The following is a 16819-nucleotide window of genomic DNA, read 5'->3' on the forward strand; positions in this document are numbered from 1 at the left end:
CAAAGAAGAAAAATAACAGCTCTCAAACGTTACCAGCATGGCTGCATAAAGAACTCTTTGATAAACTGAAAGATAAAAGGACAAATATTTTAAAAAAGTGGAAAGGGGCACATAACTAAAGCAGAACATCAGCAAATAGTCCAAGCCTGCAAAGATGGAGTGAGAAAAACTAAGGCTCAAAATGAACTAAGTCTTGTGACCAAAGTCAAAAATAACAAAAAACTTCTTTCAACATATAAAAAACAAGAAAAAAATTAAAGAAATGATTGTGACAAGAAGGTGACAAGCAACACGGAGAATGCAGAACTATTTAACTCATTTCTTTCTTACATCTGTCTTTACACAAAAGGAAAGGAAAAAAAACCAGTCCAACCTATCAAAAACAGTACCATAAAAAATAGATTAGAAACACAAGTTAAGATAGGCAAGAAAATGGTAAATGAGCACCTATTACCTTAAGGTTCTCAAGGAACTGGCAGATGTGATCTCAGAACCACTGAACTATATTTTTCAAAGATCCTGGAGCACTGGGGAACTACCAGAGGACTGGAAAAGAGCTGATGTAGTTCCCATCTTCAAAAAAAAAAGGAAGAAAGAAGGGGAAAATGGATCCAGGAAACTACAGACCTATCAGCCTGACCTCAATACCTGGGAAGATTCTGGAAAAGATAATGAAACAACAAATCAGCAAACAGCTAGAGGCAAACAAAGTCATTACTAAAAGCCAAAAACAGATCATGCTAAACAAATCTTATTGCATTCTTTGACCAAGTGACAAAATTAGTGGACCAGAGGAATGTTGTGGATATAATTTACTTGGACTTCAGTAGGCATTTGATAAAGTTGGTATAGGGTTTCCTGCCTGAACTAGAGATCAAACTGCCAAGATATGCTGGATCATGGAGAAAGCTAGGGAGTTCCAGAAAAACATGCTTCATTGACTATGCTAAAGCCTTTGATTGTGTGGATCACAACAAACTGTGGCAAGTTCTTAAAGAGATGGGAGTACCAGACCATCTTATTTGTCTCTTGAGAAACCTATATGCAGGTAAAGAAGCAACAGTGAGAACTGGACACAGAACCACTGATTGGTTTAAAATTGGGAAAGGAGTCCGGCAAGGCTGCGACAGCCCTGCCTGTTTAACTTATATGCAGAGCACATCATGAGAAAGGCAGGGCTAGATGAATGAAAAGTTGGAATTAAGATTGCCGGGAGAAATATCAACAACCTAAGATATGCAGATGATACCACTCTAATGGCAGAAAGTGAAGAGGAACTAAAGATCCTCTTGTTACGAGTGAAGAAGGAGAGTGCAAAAGTTGGGTTGAAACTAAACATTAAGAAAACCAAGATCATGGCATCTGGCCCTCTCAATTCCTGGCAAATAGATGGGGAAGAAATGGAGGTAGTGACAGCTTTTATTTTCCTGGGCTCCAAGATCATCACAGACGGGGAATACAGCTAAGAAATTAAAAGACACTTGCTCCTGGGGAAGAAAGCCATGGCAAATCTGGACAGCACACTAAAAAGCAGAGACATCATCCTGCCAACAAAAGTGCGTATAGTCAAGGCTATGGTCTTCCCAGTTGCAATGTATGGCTGTGAAAGTTGGACCATAAGAAAGGCTGAGCACCAAAGAATTGAGGCCTTTGAACTATGGTGCTGGAGAAGACTCCTCCAAGTCCCTTGGACTGCAAGGTGATCAAACCGGTCAGTCCTAGAGGAGATCAACCCTGGCTGTTCTTTAGAAGGCCAAATCCTGAAGTTGAAACTCAAATACTTTGGCCACCTAATGAGAAGGAAGGACTCACTAGAGAAGAGCCCAATGCTGGAAAGATTGAGGGCAAATGGGACGACAGAGAATGAGGTGGCTGGATGGAGTCACTGAAGCAGTAGGCATGAGCCTAAAAGGACTCCAGAAGATGGTAGAAGACAGGAAGGCCTAGAGGAACATTGTCCATGTGGCCGCAATGGGTCAGACATGACTTCGCAACTAACAACAACATAACTCTAAAGAAATGTAAAAGTTACATCCAACACTCATCATCCTCACATGTTCCATGTTGTGAACCAGTGCCCCAAACTTAGCAGAGAAACCTTTCCTCAGGAAGCAAAAAGAAAAATGAAACATTTCTCCAAATGGGGTGGGGGGAATCTGACCACCCCCTCCCTTTCCTGCCAAACGTAGCAAAGAAACCTCTCCTCGGGAAGCAGAAAGAAAAAAGGAGCATTTCTCCAAATGGTAGGAGGGAATTTACCTTTTGTCTTTCAAATTTTGCCACTTCCCTGTTTCCTGTTTGCCAGTACATCTCTGGGTGATTTTTGTTCTGGCGGCATTGGCTCCACATCCAGTTATCTGGGGTGAGTTATTCTGTGCCAGCTTGGCCATGTCCACCTAGTGCCCCCTATCTAGCACATCCACATGGTTTCATCCACTTGGCCATTCCCACCCAGCCACCCCAAGTCAGCTGCCCCAAGCCAGCTGCACCTAATCCTTTACATTGACCTGGCCATGCCCACCCACCCACACCCCTCTGGTGGCACTCAGATAGCCTTGCCCACTGAGTCACACCCACCTGGCAGCAGTGGGTAATCCCATTCCCACCCCGGACATAGGTGGATATAGCACAAAGATCAGTTGGGAGTGCTGCTTGCCTACCTCTGTGTGGAAATAACATTCCTGTCTGAGCTTCCTGACAAGTTAGCTTTGAAGTTTCCTAGACTGGTGCTTCTGGGAGACTAACTTGCCATCTTTGGGCCTAGAGTTGAAAGTAATTCAGAAGCTCATGGCCACCATGAAAACTTATCAACCTACAGTAACTCAGCAGATAATGCTTCTTTACAGAGTGGGTGGTTCCAACTGCCTTGAAAAAGGTGGTAAATCACCACCTTTTCAAGAGGCAGTTTTGGACTCAGCTCTGTTGAACAACTTATATCCAGTCTCTGAACTTCTCATTTTAGGGGAAATTGTTGAGAAGCTGATAGGTACCCATCCCCAAAGGACCATGAAAGAAGCAGATTATCTGGATCCTTTTAGTCACAATGTCAGCTAAGTTACAATAGTAAGATAGTATTGGTTGCACTTATGGATGTTAAATGTGATGTATTCTGGAACTCTAGCCCTCCTGAATCTTTCAGGGGCATTCAGTACCAGAATCTGTACGTCTTTGGAGTGGGAAATTAGGGTGGTTTTTTTCTATAGATGATGCCAGTTGGTGGAAGAAAAGATCCAGTTCAAGGCCTGTACAACATCTACCTGAAGCCACTGGATAAGATCATCCATGGGATTCAGGGTCATCAGTATGCTGATAGTTGTATATTTCTTCCACAAGCCAGACAACTAATATTGCTCAAGTAGTTACCTAGTGCTTTGAGTTCTGAGGGTCTGGCTGGGAAGGAACCACCTGTGAATTAACCCTGGCAGGGCGAATGGTTTTGGGTGTCATCAGTCTGGAGAACTACCATCTTTAAACCCCAGTAGGGTAACACTGTCCCAGATAGAATTGCTGAACAATTTGGACTCATGGTTCCTGCTTAAAAGAAGGTAGCAGTTGTACCCAAGGTGTCATGGTTCCGATTAATGAGACAGTTCAAACAACAATCAGGCATTATTTTATCTAAAAAGTCTTAATAATGAAATGAAGCATCGGCACTCATGGATGGATAACAGAATCTGAAATCTCCTCCCCTAAGCCCATTGTATCATACACAATTCCCACCCTTATTTACATGTCATAAATCACATTATCCAAATAGTTTTACTTATGAAGTTTCACTTCCTTTCTGTGTGCACACTATTCTTATCTTATCAAGAACATCCAGTTGACATTCTCCCCCCTTCAGTGATTCAAAGCAAAGCAGTTAAAGCAAAAGGCTGTCTCTTATATTTGGGCTCAGAAGTGCCAGGATGAGTGCCGAGCTCCAGCTGGAGCCTGGCGCTGATCCTGGAGCTTCCACTGAGCCCTGCAGCTCCAGCCATCTCTTGCTCAGGCTTGTGTGGTGCTGCCATTCCCCTCCCCCGCTACCACTTTTTTAGGATGGTCACGTACGACTTGCCAGGTGCCAATGTACCACAGATGGTACTCATACCACTGGTTGAAAAGCCTTGTTCCAGCTGACATCAAGGGGAGAGATGCAGAAGTATGCAGAAACAGCAAAGTGTTACAGTTTAGCAACAGAGGAAAGATTTTGATGTCTACTATGAGGTCACCTGAATTATGTCAAGAAAGTCACATCTATATTTGAAAAATATTTTCAGAAAAATATGTATAGCAAGGAAGTTTCACTGTTTATCAGGGCAAAACGTTTTATATGAGGAGCAGATATGATTGAAGAAAAATACCTGAAGACAACTGATGGATATACTTTTAAAAGTGTTATATGTGATTTTGCTATGCTGATACTGTCACATGTATATATCATCTCAGCTGGTAGATTAATTAGAAATATTTGCTGCTATGCTTTCAGTATCTTCAAACCTGCACAATGATCTCTATGAGTGAGGGGAAAGAATACCAAAATATTTTTTCATGTGGCTTAAAAGCTGTATTGTGTATCGAAACATTTTTCATTCTGTCTGCAAATTAGTACGATGACAATTTTGATGACATATAAATGGAGTTCTAACACAAATAATATAATGTAAATTGTGCATTCATGCATCTCTTTATATGACAATGGGAGTTATCTTTTGTACAGTATTATAAAGTTTTGATGTGCAATATTTCACTAGAAACAAATTGCACAGCAATATGCATTGATATTCAGCAAAGGATATAATCATGATATTCTAATCCTGTTTTCAATAATTATGCAAATCTCTTTATGACATAATAAAGAAAAATTAATACAAATGTACCAAAATGTTACTTTGAAACATTTGATTACTTTGATATGAAAGTTACTTTGACTCCTTCATACGGTAGCATTAGTCTGTTACATTAAGAAATGAGATAATTGTTGGAAATGAAAGCAGACTGACATCTTACTACTTGAATGCTTTGTAGGTGAGACCATGCATGTTTATTTTTGGCTAAATAAATACTTGCCATAAATATAATCACCTGATTGCACTGTCTCATATTTTCTTTCATGAAGCCATGTTGAGGGAGAAACAGAAAACAAACCTTCTAAAATCTTGCAGACAGGTATCAGAAATTGTAATAAGTAAGGAATTTATCATCTTGTAGCATATAAAATGTTGATTGCCTGTAAATGTGGTCATACACACTGTAAAGTTAATATTTGTTAAATATTATTTGTATATATTAGGAGTGGATAAACACGTGTTGTAGGGTTGTTGTTTTTTATTAAAGAGTTTTATAAAAGTTACAATATTATCCCATCCCCAACCCACCCCTAAACCCCCCTCCCCCTCCCCCACTTCCCATAGCTGATTACAGGGTTACAAATATATAATAATCATAAACTAACTAACATTGATCAACTATCTAAATAACCAAATACATAATACACTTTAACCCGCCTATAACATGATTACAAACACTCTAAAAATATACAACTTATTAAAAAAATTAAATTATTTCATTTCATTTATTATATTTGTATACTGCCCTTCTCCCGAAGGACTCAGGGCGGTGAACAGGGCACATATAAAAGTACAGAATACAAAAATTAAAAAAGAATTAAATAAGAGCCCAAGATAAACAGTAAAAAATATAAAAATCCCCAATAAAAACCCCAGCCCATCCCTCATCAGGCCAGGCCGGCTTGTTCAAACAGGTAGGTCTTCAGACTGCGTCGGAAGGAGCTAAGGTCAGGTGCCATCCGGAGCTCAACCGGCAGCTGATTCCATAAGGCCGGGGCGCCCACAGAGAAGGCCCTCCCCCTGGGGGCCACCAGCCGACATTCTCTGACCGGTGGCACTCTGAGGAGGCCCTCTCTGTGGGAACGCACAGGGCGGAGGGAAGTTGACGCCGGCAGCAGGTGATCCCCGAGGTACTCCGGACCCATTTTTATTTATTTTATTTTATTTTAATTCCATTTATATCCCGCCCTTCTCTGAAGACTCAGGGCGGCTTACAAGCTTACCAGTAGCCTTCATTCTATGTATATGCCTGCTTATTAGGGCTTTCACACACACCCCCAAGTGGCATTATTACAAAGTCAGCTTAATTGCCCCCAGCAATCTGGGTCCTCATTTTACCTACCTCGGAAGGATGGAAGGCTGAGTCAACCTTGAGCCTGGTGGAATGCGAACCTGCACTAATTGCAGGCAGCTGGTGTTACTTAAGGAGGCATTAGCCCACTGCTCCACCAAGGCTCTGTGATGCCATGTAGGGCTTTGAAAACCATTACCAAAACCTTGAACCTCACCCGGAAGACAACTGGTAGCCAATGCAGCTCGCGGAGCAAAGGTGTAACATGGGAGTACCGGGAAACTCCCAAGACAACTCTCGCGGCTGCATTCTGTACCAGCTGGAGCCTCCGAGTGGTCTTCAAGGGAAGCCCCATGTAGAGAGCGTTGCAGTAGTCCAGACGAGAGGTCACGAGCGCATGAGTGACCATACACAGGGCATCCCGGTGTAGATAGGGTCGCAACTTGCGCACCAGGCGAACCTGGGCGAAAGCCCCCCTAGTCACAGCCACTATATGATCTTCCAGAGTAAGCCGCGAATCTAGGAGGACTCCCAAGTTGCGAGCCCTATCTACGGGGGGTAAAAGCTCACCCCCCATGGAAAGAGGTGGAATATTCTGAATATCCCGGGATGCCGGTATGCACAGCCACTCAGTCTTGTCGGGGTTGAGTTGAAGTCTGTTCCTCCCCATCCAGACCCAAACCGCCTCCAGGCAACGGGACATCACGTCGAGGGCATCACTGGGGTGGTTTGGGGTCGAAATGAAAAGCTGGGTATCATCAGCATACTGATGATACCCAACTCCAAAACCACGAATGATCTCACCCAGCGGTTTCATATAGATGTTGAACAGGAGAGGCGAGAGGACCGACCCCTGAGGAACTCCACAAATGAGAGATCTCGGGGTCGACCTCTGCCCCCCTGCCAACACCGACTGCGAACGTCCCAGGAGATAGGAGGAGAACCACTGAAGAACTGTGCCTCCCAATCCCCTGAGACGCCGCAGCAAGATACCATGGTCGATGGTATCGAAAGCCGCTGAGAGGTCTAATAGGACTAGGACAGAGGAACAACCCCTGTCCCGAGCCCGCCAGAGATCATTCACCAGCGCGACCAATGCTGTCTCCGTGCTGTACCCGGGCCTGAAACCCGATTGGCACGGGTCTAGATAATCCGCTTCATCCAGGACCAGAGGGAGCTGATGCGCCACCACACTCTCAACAAGCTTCGCAAGAAAGCGAAGGTTGGAGACCGGACGAAAGTTATTTAACACAGCTGGGTCCAAGGCAGGCTTCTTGAGGAGAGGTCTCACCACCACCTCCTTCAAGATGGCGGGGAAAATACCCTCACTCAAAGAGGCAGATATGACCGCCTGGAACCAGCCTCGTGTCCCCTCCCGAGCTGCATACACCAGCCAGGAAGGGCACAGGTCCAATAAACATGTGGTGGAGCTCAGCCTCCCCATAATCCTGTCCACTTCTTCAGGGGTCAGAGAATCAAACTCCTCCCAGATAACATCGACAAGATCGCCCGTGTCCAGATCGTCAGACTCTGCCCAGCTGGAGTCCAGACCGGCCTGAATCCGAGCGATTTTATCTGACAGATATTGACCAAACTCCTCGGCACGACCCTGCAAGGGTTTCTCCCTCACCTCCTGATTAAGGAGGGAGCGGGTCACCCTAAACAGGGTGGCCTGGCGGTTATCTGCGGACGCGATAAGGGCGGAGAAGTAATTAGACCTTGCCGCCCTTATCGCTGCGAGATAAGACCTAATGTGGGTTCTTAGTCGCAATCGGTCGGATTCGGATCGGCTGGACCTCCAACAGCTCTCTAGGCCCCGTCTCCGACGCTTCATCTCCCGAAGCTCTGCGGAGAACCATGGAGCTCGCTGGGATCTGCACCGGGTCAGGGGCCGCAAGGGTACAACTCGGTCAAGTGCCTCCGTGGCTGCCCTTTCCCAGGCTTCCACTAAGGCATCCGCCGAGCTGTGAGCAACGGAGGCAGGTGGGGACCCCAGCGCTGCCTGGAACCTGTCAGGATCCATTAAGCGTCTGGGGCGGTACCATCTAGTTGGCTCCATACACCCACGGTGGGGGGTGGCAAAATGGAAGACCAGCCGCAGGAGATGATGATCGGTCCATGACAGGGGTATAATAGTTGGGAAACCCCCACCAAGATCATCAAACCACCGTCCAGATAAGAAAACCAAGTCAAGGGTGTGGCCTCCCTCATGAGTCGGTCCAGGAATTACTTGCATCAGGTCCATGGCCGTCATGGATGCCATGAACTCCCGAGCTAACTCAGATGATCCTCCTAGGGATGGTAGATTGAAGTCACCCAAAACTAGAAGTTTGGGGAACTCAATCACCAACCCCGAGAGGATGTCGAGTAGCTCAGGCTGCGTGACTAGTCGAAAGGTACACCAGAAGCAAGCCCAACTGCGCCCCAGGACCATATCTCAAAAAGAGAGACTCACACCCGACTATCTGGGGAACGGTGGTCTCCTGCGGACACGAGGTCTCTCTAATAACTACTGCCACTCCCCCGCCCCTACCTTGAGCTCGAGGCCGGTGTAGCACCCGGAAACCTGGTGGGCAAAGATCAACCAAGGGAACACCACCCTCTGGGCCCAACCAAGTCTCTGTGATGCAATCCAGTTCCGAATGCTCACCCTCAACTAAATCCCAGACAAGGGGAGCCTTATTAACAACGGACCTGGCATTCAGGTACACCAGCCGGAGCTCAGGTGGCTGCACATCCTCGCTCCCGGGACCTCGGGGTAGAAGCAGAGGGTCGGAGCGCCTCACCACTTGTAAACAGCGGAGAGGCCCTCCCGGATATCGATACGGCCCTCTGTTCATACACCTGCTGCCATTCCCTAACGTTGTGGGAATAGGTAATCCCACGACCCGCTCTGGAGCTCCAGGGGCAACCGAACCCCGCTCCCCCCCACGTGATCAATCATGGACCTGGCCTGAACAACGGTTGCTGAACCCCCCATTACCCCCCATTGCCGAGCAACCATAAGAAATTCCCACCCCCCTCCCTAACCCCACAAAAAATTTAACTAAGAAACTAACCAGGGGCCTCTTATTGAATTTATATCGGAGGCCCCTGCCCCTGCCCGGCCATCTCTCAGGGTCCCAACAATCGGGCCCTTCATCGAGATTATAGTTGGCTAGAAAGGCGGGTCGCACCCAGGGGGGGGCACCCCTGAGGGCGAAAAAGTCCGTGCTAGTATAGCAGAGATGAGGCATAAGGAGCAAAACCAGGAGAAGGCAATCTAACAATCTAACAATCTAAAGTTTACTCATAAGCTAAATGGAACTTTTTAGTCCCATATTTTTTCTGAATATAATCTATCCATCTTCTCCAAACCGAAATGTATCTTTCTTGTGAATGATCCTTCAAGTAAGCAGAAATCTTAGCCATTTCTGCTAAATTTGACACTTTAAGCGTCCATTCCTCTATAGTAGGCAGGCAATCCTTCTTCCAATATTGCCCTACCAATAACCTTGCAGCTGTTATCAAATTCAACATCAAATTAATTTCTTTAGTATCACAATCTATAATAAAAACCCAATAAAAATAAGTGTGGAGTAAACTTTATCTTTCTCTTGAAAATCTTTTGAATGTTCCACCAAATTTTAATCCAAAAAGCTTTTATATTTCTACAAGTCCACCCAATATGAAAGTAAGTAGCGTCCAAACTACCACATCTCCAACATTTGGGCTGTAAATTGGAATACATACAAGACAGCTTTTTAGGATCCAAATGCCATCTATAAAACATTTTATAAAAATTTTCTCTTAAGTTTTGGGCTTGAGTAAATTTTACATTTCTAACCCAAATTACCTCCCAAACATCCAATGGGATCAATTCTTGAATATTTTGAGCCCACTTTACCATGCAGTCTTTCACCAATTCCGTTTCCGAATCTAATTCTATTAAAGCATTATAAATTCTCTTTATATGCGCTCGAGTTTGATCTTTAATCTGTTTTACCAAATTTTCATCCATGAGTGTCAAACCAACCTTCTGATCTAACTTCCACCTAGCTTGCAATTGGGTATACTGAAACCAGGACTGTACGATATTTTCTTGTTTTAATTCAGCTACCGACCTTAATTACCAGTCTAAGTAATTGCTTATAAGAAATCATATCTAAATTCACACCCATAGATACACCCTCTATTGCGTGTCCAGGAATCCCCCAAACTGGTATTTTATAATTCAACTTATAATAATACTTTTTCCAAACACGCAATAAAGCACTTCTTAAAATATGAGATTTAAAAGCCTTGTCAACTTTTTTATCATAAATCAAATATGCATGCCACCCATATAATAAGTCCCATCCCTCAAGATAAAGTATACTTTTATTTGTTAAATTGAGCCAATCACTAACCAGTGTTAAAACCACTGCATCATATTATAGTTTCAGATTAGGCACCTTAAGTCCCCCTCTTTCCCGAGCATCTTGTAAAATCTTAAGTTTAACTCTCGGTTTTTTCCCCGCCCAGATAAATTTATTAATACCCTTCTGCCAATCATCCAAATTAGCATCCTTTTTCAAAATAGGTATCATTTGAAACAAAAAGAGAAACTTTGGTAAAACATTCATTTTAACAGCTGCAATTTTTCCCAACAAAGATAATTGTAATTTTTTCCAATTATTTAAATCCTTTTGTACTTTTAACCATAACATCTCATAATTATTCTTATATAATTTCACATTAGAAGCTGTAATATATACTCCCAAATATTTAACCTTTTTCACTATTTCATAACCTGTCAATTTTACTAACATTTCCTTTTCATTCATAGTCATATTTTTAGATAATATTTTAGTCTTATTATTATTTACCTTAAAACCCGAAACTTTCCCATATTAAATTATGATTTCCATCAAATCTATAACCGATTGAATCGGTTGGGATAATGTAACAACCAAGTCATCCGCAAATGCTCTTAACCTATAATCATTCTGCTTTATTTTTATTCCTTTTATTTTAGTTGATTCCCGAATTTTAATCAATAAAATCTCCAATGTTAAGACAAACAATAATGGTGATAGGGGACACCCCTGTCTTGTACCTTTTTCAATTTTAAATGCATCTGTTAATCCCCCATTAATTATAATTTGAGCTGATTGTTGTTGATATATGGCCTTAATAGATTGCAAAAATTTATCCCCAAAATTCATCTTGTCCATAACTTTCAATAGAAATTGCCAGTTCAACTGATCAAAAGCTTTTTCAGCATCCAAAAATATCAATGCCGCAGGGACTTGGTTATTCTTATCCAAATATTCAATTAAATTAACTATTTGTATTACATTATATTTCATATATCTTCCAGTTATAAATCCAGACTGGTCAGTATGAAACATTTGTTTCAAAACTAACATTAATCTATTTGCCAATATTTTTGCGATATAGGTCTATAATTCTTAGGCTGAGTAAGATCTTGATCCTCCTTTGGGATCAACGATATAAAAGCCCTTCTGCAGGATGGAGGCACCTCCCCTCCAGCCTGGATATTATTAAATAGTTCCTTTAAAGGTTCTACCATCTCTGCAAGAAAGGTTTTATAATAAATTGCTGTTAAGCCATCTGTACCAGGAGCCTTACCCACTTTTAACTGTTTAATTGCTAATATAATTTCCTCAGAAGTGATTGAACAATTCATCCCTTCCCGTTGTTCGTATAAAAGCATAGGAATATGGGACTTCCGGTGGCTCCGCGGCGACGGAGACAGCCTTCCCGGGCTGCCCGCGGCTCAGCTGTTGTTTTTTCGCCCGAAACAGCGCCGATCAGCTGTTCGGGCGAATTTGAAGCCCCCTCCTCGGGAGAAGAGGAAGGGGCGAGCTCCCAGGTAGGGGTAGAGTTCTCCAGGGCCGCCTGAGCTTATGGCTTGGGCGGCCGAAGGATTGAACTCCCCCGTAGCCTGGGCTGCTCCCAGCTGGCCGGCGCCTCTGCTCCTGATTCTTGGAGCAGAGCCAGGCGTCTGCGAACACCCCTGCCTGAAGGAATGACTATGGATTAAAGGAGCAGGCAGAGCGATACAAGAGGAAAAGGTGATATTTTACTCTCCAGCTTGATGGCCTTTTTTGGATTATAAATCTGAAGTGAAAGTGCGTCGCATTTGGTAAAAGATGGCGGCTAAACCACCCCCTAAAACTCTTCGGAGTGCTGGAACTTCTCCTGTGCAACAATCATTACTGCAGGCGCTGCATCCTCCTGATGTATTGACATCAAAGGACTTACAAGATGCTCTTGAAAAACACGCCCAGGTAATTTTGGAATCAATTAATGCTAGATTTGTACAGATGGAGGAGAAATTGGAGAAATTGGAGGAGAGAATGGAGGAGAGGATGGAACAGAAGTTCAGAGTGATGAAGGCAGACATCTTGTCTTCAGTGTGTAAAGTGGCTCGCTGTGTGGAAGAATTGGAGGAAAAGCTAGAAGATCTGACTCAAAAGAATGCTATATTAGAAGCAAAAGTATTGGAGAATGAAGATAAAGTGGAAAAAGAATTGAGTCTTGCTCAATATTACCAGATGCAGTTTGCCATTAGAGTTAGAGGCTTAAAGGAGAATACTAAGGAAGATCTAAAGCAGCTGGTTTCTGAGGCTTTTGAAGAAGTGTTGAAACAGCCAGCATCTGAAATAAAAGGAGGCATGGATAAAGTGTTTCGTGTGAATTCATGGATTGCTAGACAGAGAAAGTTGCCTAGAGATGTGGTGGTATATTTTGCAAAAAGGGAAACTAGAGATGAAGTTATACGAGCTGCTTATGATACTAAAGTTGTGATTGCTAATCAAGAAGTTTTGGTCTTAAAAGAAATTCCTCCAAAGATTTTAAGGAGAAGGAAGGATTTTACATTCCTTGTGCAAGAGCTCAAGCAACGAGATATAAGGTTTAGATGGGAGATCCCAGCTGGGTTGATGGTGACGCACGAAGGTAAAAGGTACCGTCTGGTTACTGTGATGCAAGCGCGTGATTTCTATAATAATGTTTTAAATGCAACGCCATTAACATCTCTGGAAGCTGAAAAGGGATCTGGAGAAGGAGTGCATCAAGAGGTCGAAGGTGGTCAGATAGAAGACAACGGTGTTGGAAGAGATCAAGATACAACTTCGTCGGATGATTCAATAGAACAGAGGGTGACGCGTGCTGCTGCAAAACGAGCTAAGAAGAGAAAATAGCAGGATTTGCAGAAGTCTATGGAATTTCTACGACGTATTCATAGTCAAGTATGGGAGGTGGGAAAAGATTTGGGTGTAGACGCAATATAGTTTTTACATGTGGTGGTTTTGTGGAAAGGGTGAGGTTTTTTTTGGATTAAAGTTTGGTGGAATATATAGAAGATTTCCAAATGGAGGGAGGGGGGGAGGTAGGGGGGGAGGAGGGAGGGGGAAGGGGGGTTTTTTAAAGGAAAATTGTATTTTAAAACTTTTCAATAAAAAAAAAAGCATAGGAATATGCGCTTCCTGTAAGTATTTATCTATATCTAAAGCTTGTATAGTCTCGCTAGCATATAACTTTTCATAAAAATCCAAAAAACCCTTTTTAATCAAATTTTGTTGATATATTTCTTTACCCTTATATTCTATTTTCTCTATAGTACGTGACTTCTGTTTTTTCCTTAATTGATAAGCTAGCCACCTACCAGGCTTGTTTGAGTTACAGAAAGTATTATGTTTCGCATATCGCAAATTAGTTGCAACCTGGTCCGCCATTAACATATTAAATTGCTCTTTCAACAAATTTATTGAAATCCTTAATCGCTTATCTGATGGATTCAAAATAAAAGCTTTCTCCTTCAATTTAATCTCTTCTTCCAATTCTTTACGTTTTTGCATCTGCTTACGCCTATGACCATTATTCATATGAATCAGAATCCCCCTCATATAAGTTTGCTAGCATCCCAAACCATTTCAATCGGTGTTCCTTTATGCATGTTCAAAACAAAAAACTCTTTCAAATAATAATCTTTACATTTCTCTGAAAGTACATCATATCTAAATAAATTCTCCAAGATCTTCTTATCCCATCTTCCCTAAATAGCTCCATCCATACAGGACTATGATCTGACAATGTTCTAGGAAAAATCTTGACATTCTTGACTCTGGAAATAAGATCACCAGTAATTTAAAAAAATCAATTCTAGAAAACGATTGATGCCTGTCCGAAAAAAAAGTAAAATCTCTGTCCTCCAAATTTCGCTCCCGCCAAATATCTCTTAATTCCAAGTCATCTTTCAAGTCAAAAAACCCTTTAGGTAATCTAGAATAGTTAGGAGAATTTTTAAAAGACCCCTTCTTGTCCTTGCTTGAATCCAAAACACCATTCCAATCACCCATCAAAATAACAGATTTATAATCCAATTGAGTTAATCTATCATGTAAAAACTTATAAAACTTTCTTTGCTGTTGATTAGGAGCATATAATCCAATAATGAGAATTTTCTTGCCTTGTAGCAATAGTTCAATAATAACATATCTTCCTTATGGATCAGACTCAATTAATGTAGCAGATAGGTCTCTTCTTAGATAAATAACCACCCCACTCTTTTTATCTGGAGCAGATGCTATAAAATGTAGTCCCAACTCGGAATTAATCAAATACTTTTGATCTTTTGCACAAATATGAGTTTCTTGTAGGCAAACAATATCATTTTTATGTTGCTTCAGGTAGTGAAACACTTTCTTTTTTGTGGTGAGTTTAAACCATTAACATTCCATGTCAAAAACTTTATCGCCATCCTCAGCGACCTGGAACGTCTGGAATGCCACCTGAAGATCCGCAGTTGGTCTCTTCGGTCGCGCCCCTCCCACTGACTCTGTAGTAACAGGGCCTTGTATCATAGGCCCAGAGTCCATCTTCTGTTTCAGTTGCTCCTTTTTTTCCGTTTGTGCGCAGCACGCGTCATTCTCTGCTCTTTTGGATCACCCTTTAACAGCAGACTCTGTTCAATAGATTCAGCCAATTGTGCCTCTCCAACAAACTGTGCTGATGCCCCTTCAACTTGTTGTTTATCTTCTTCCACTCTTTTGAGTAATGGAGATGGTGGTGAACCTGCTTTCAGGACATAGGTATAAAAATCTTTTGCCTTTACGATCGTATTAAGTCTATATCGTGTCCCTGCATAATTTACCACTACTGTATTCCAATAGGTATCTCCCATCTGAACTGAATTTGTCAATTTTTGAGCTCATCAGACAAAAAACCAAAATCCTTCCTTTTTCTCAACATTTTAGGAGGTATTTCTTTCAAAATTATAATATCTTGACCTGTAATTTGAAATCTCTGTTGATAGAAGGCCTGGATGATTGCATTTCGAAGTGACCTCTTAGAAAAATAGATCACCACATCTCTAGGTAAATTTTTCTGCCTCGCAATCCAAGAATTGACCCTGAAAATTTTTTCCACCTCCCTTAATAACTCCTTAGGATCCCATCCCAAGATGGGAGCAATGACTTTAATCACCTCTTCCTGTAAATCCTCTCGAGGGTTTTCTTTTAAACCCTTATTCTCAAAGCAAATTCTATTTCTTTATATTGTGAAATAATCACCTCATCCTCAGTTTTATCAATTTTATTTTCTGCTTTAGCAATTCTATTTTCAGGTTTTTCACTATTTTCCACAACTTCATCCACACGATCATCTAAATGTTCAATATGTGCAGCCAGCCCTTGAAATGCAAACAAAATGTCTTCTCTCATCTCTCAATTTTTATACTCCAAAAGATCAGCTACCTCTTCCTTTATTTGATGGGTCATTTCTTGTGCCTGCAGCTTCAAAGCATCCTGCAAGTCTTTAGGTGTAAGTGCTGGTGGTGGAGGAGAGGGTGGAGGGGATCTGGGCTTTGAAGTGGATTGCATTGCAAGTTGTATTACAGGAGAAGAAATTGAGGTTTTAAAAACAGCAGGAACTGCCTGCCGTCTTGAAGCCATTTTCCAACTTGCTACAATTCACTTTCTCTTGTCACTTTCACTTTCCCTCTGCACTTCGGAATAAAAATAAAATCCAAAAAAAAGAAAAGGAACCCTTAATAATAATAAAAAAGAAAAAAATCTTTAAAACTCTGAAATCCAATATAATGTTTAAATTTTGACAGAATCTCTATACTTTATTTTTTCAAAAAAGAAAAAAAAACATTTGGCACCATCTTTTCTCTTTCAAAATCAAATTTATGTATGGGGAAGATTAAAGCACCCCGAGTTAAAGTTCTGGATACTTGCAACTTTACTCCTCCTGGTCAGCTCTGTCTGCTTTAAAAGCAATCATAAATCACTATAATGGTTCGCTTACATTATTCTACTGCGGATTTATATGCCCTCAGGAGAGTTCCTGCTTCCTGGGCACGACCTATCGCCTTGTGTTCCATCTCCCTTGAGGACGGGCCCAATTATTGGGACCCTGAGAGGTGGTTGGGCATAGATAGGGGCTATTGGCTGAATTTGATTAAAAAGCCCCTACTATGTTTTTTAGCCGGTTGTTTTAGGGGGTTAGGGAGGGGGCGAATGATAGAGGTGGGAGGGATAAGGGTATTTTATCAACCGGCTGTCAGTCCAGGCCGGAGACAGTTCCTGGTGAGACGGGCTTGGGGTTGGGGACCTCTGGTTCTTCCGGCTGTGGGGTGGGGTTTCCTATCCCCACGACAATTGGGAATGGTAGCAGGCGGCTGCACGGAGGGCCATACCAACATCTG

This window comes from Vipera berus (genome assembly GCF_964194415.1).
Source record: "Vipera berus genome assembly, chromosome: 1".
Lineage (NCBI taxonomy): Eukaryota > Metazoa > Chordata > Lepidosauria > Squamata > Viperidae > Vipera > Vipera berus.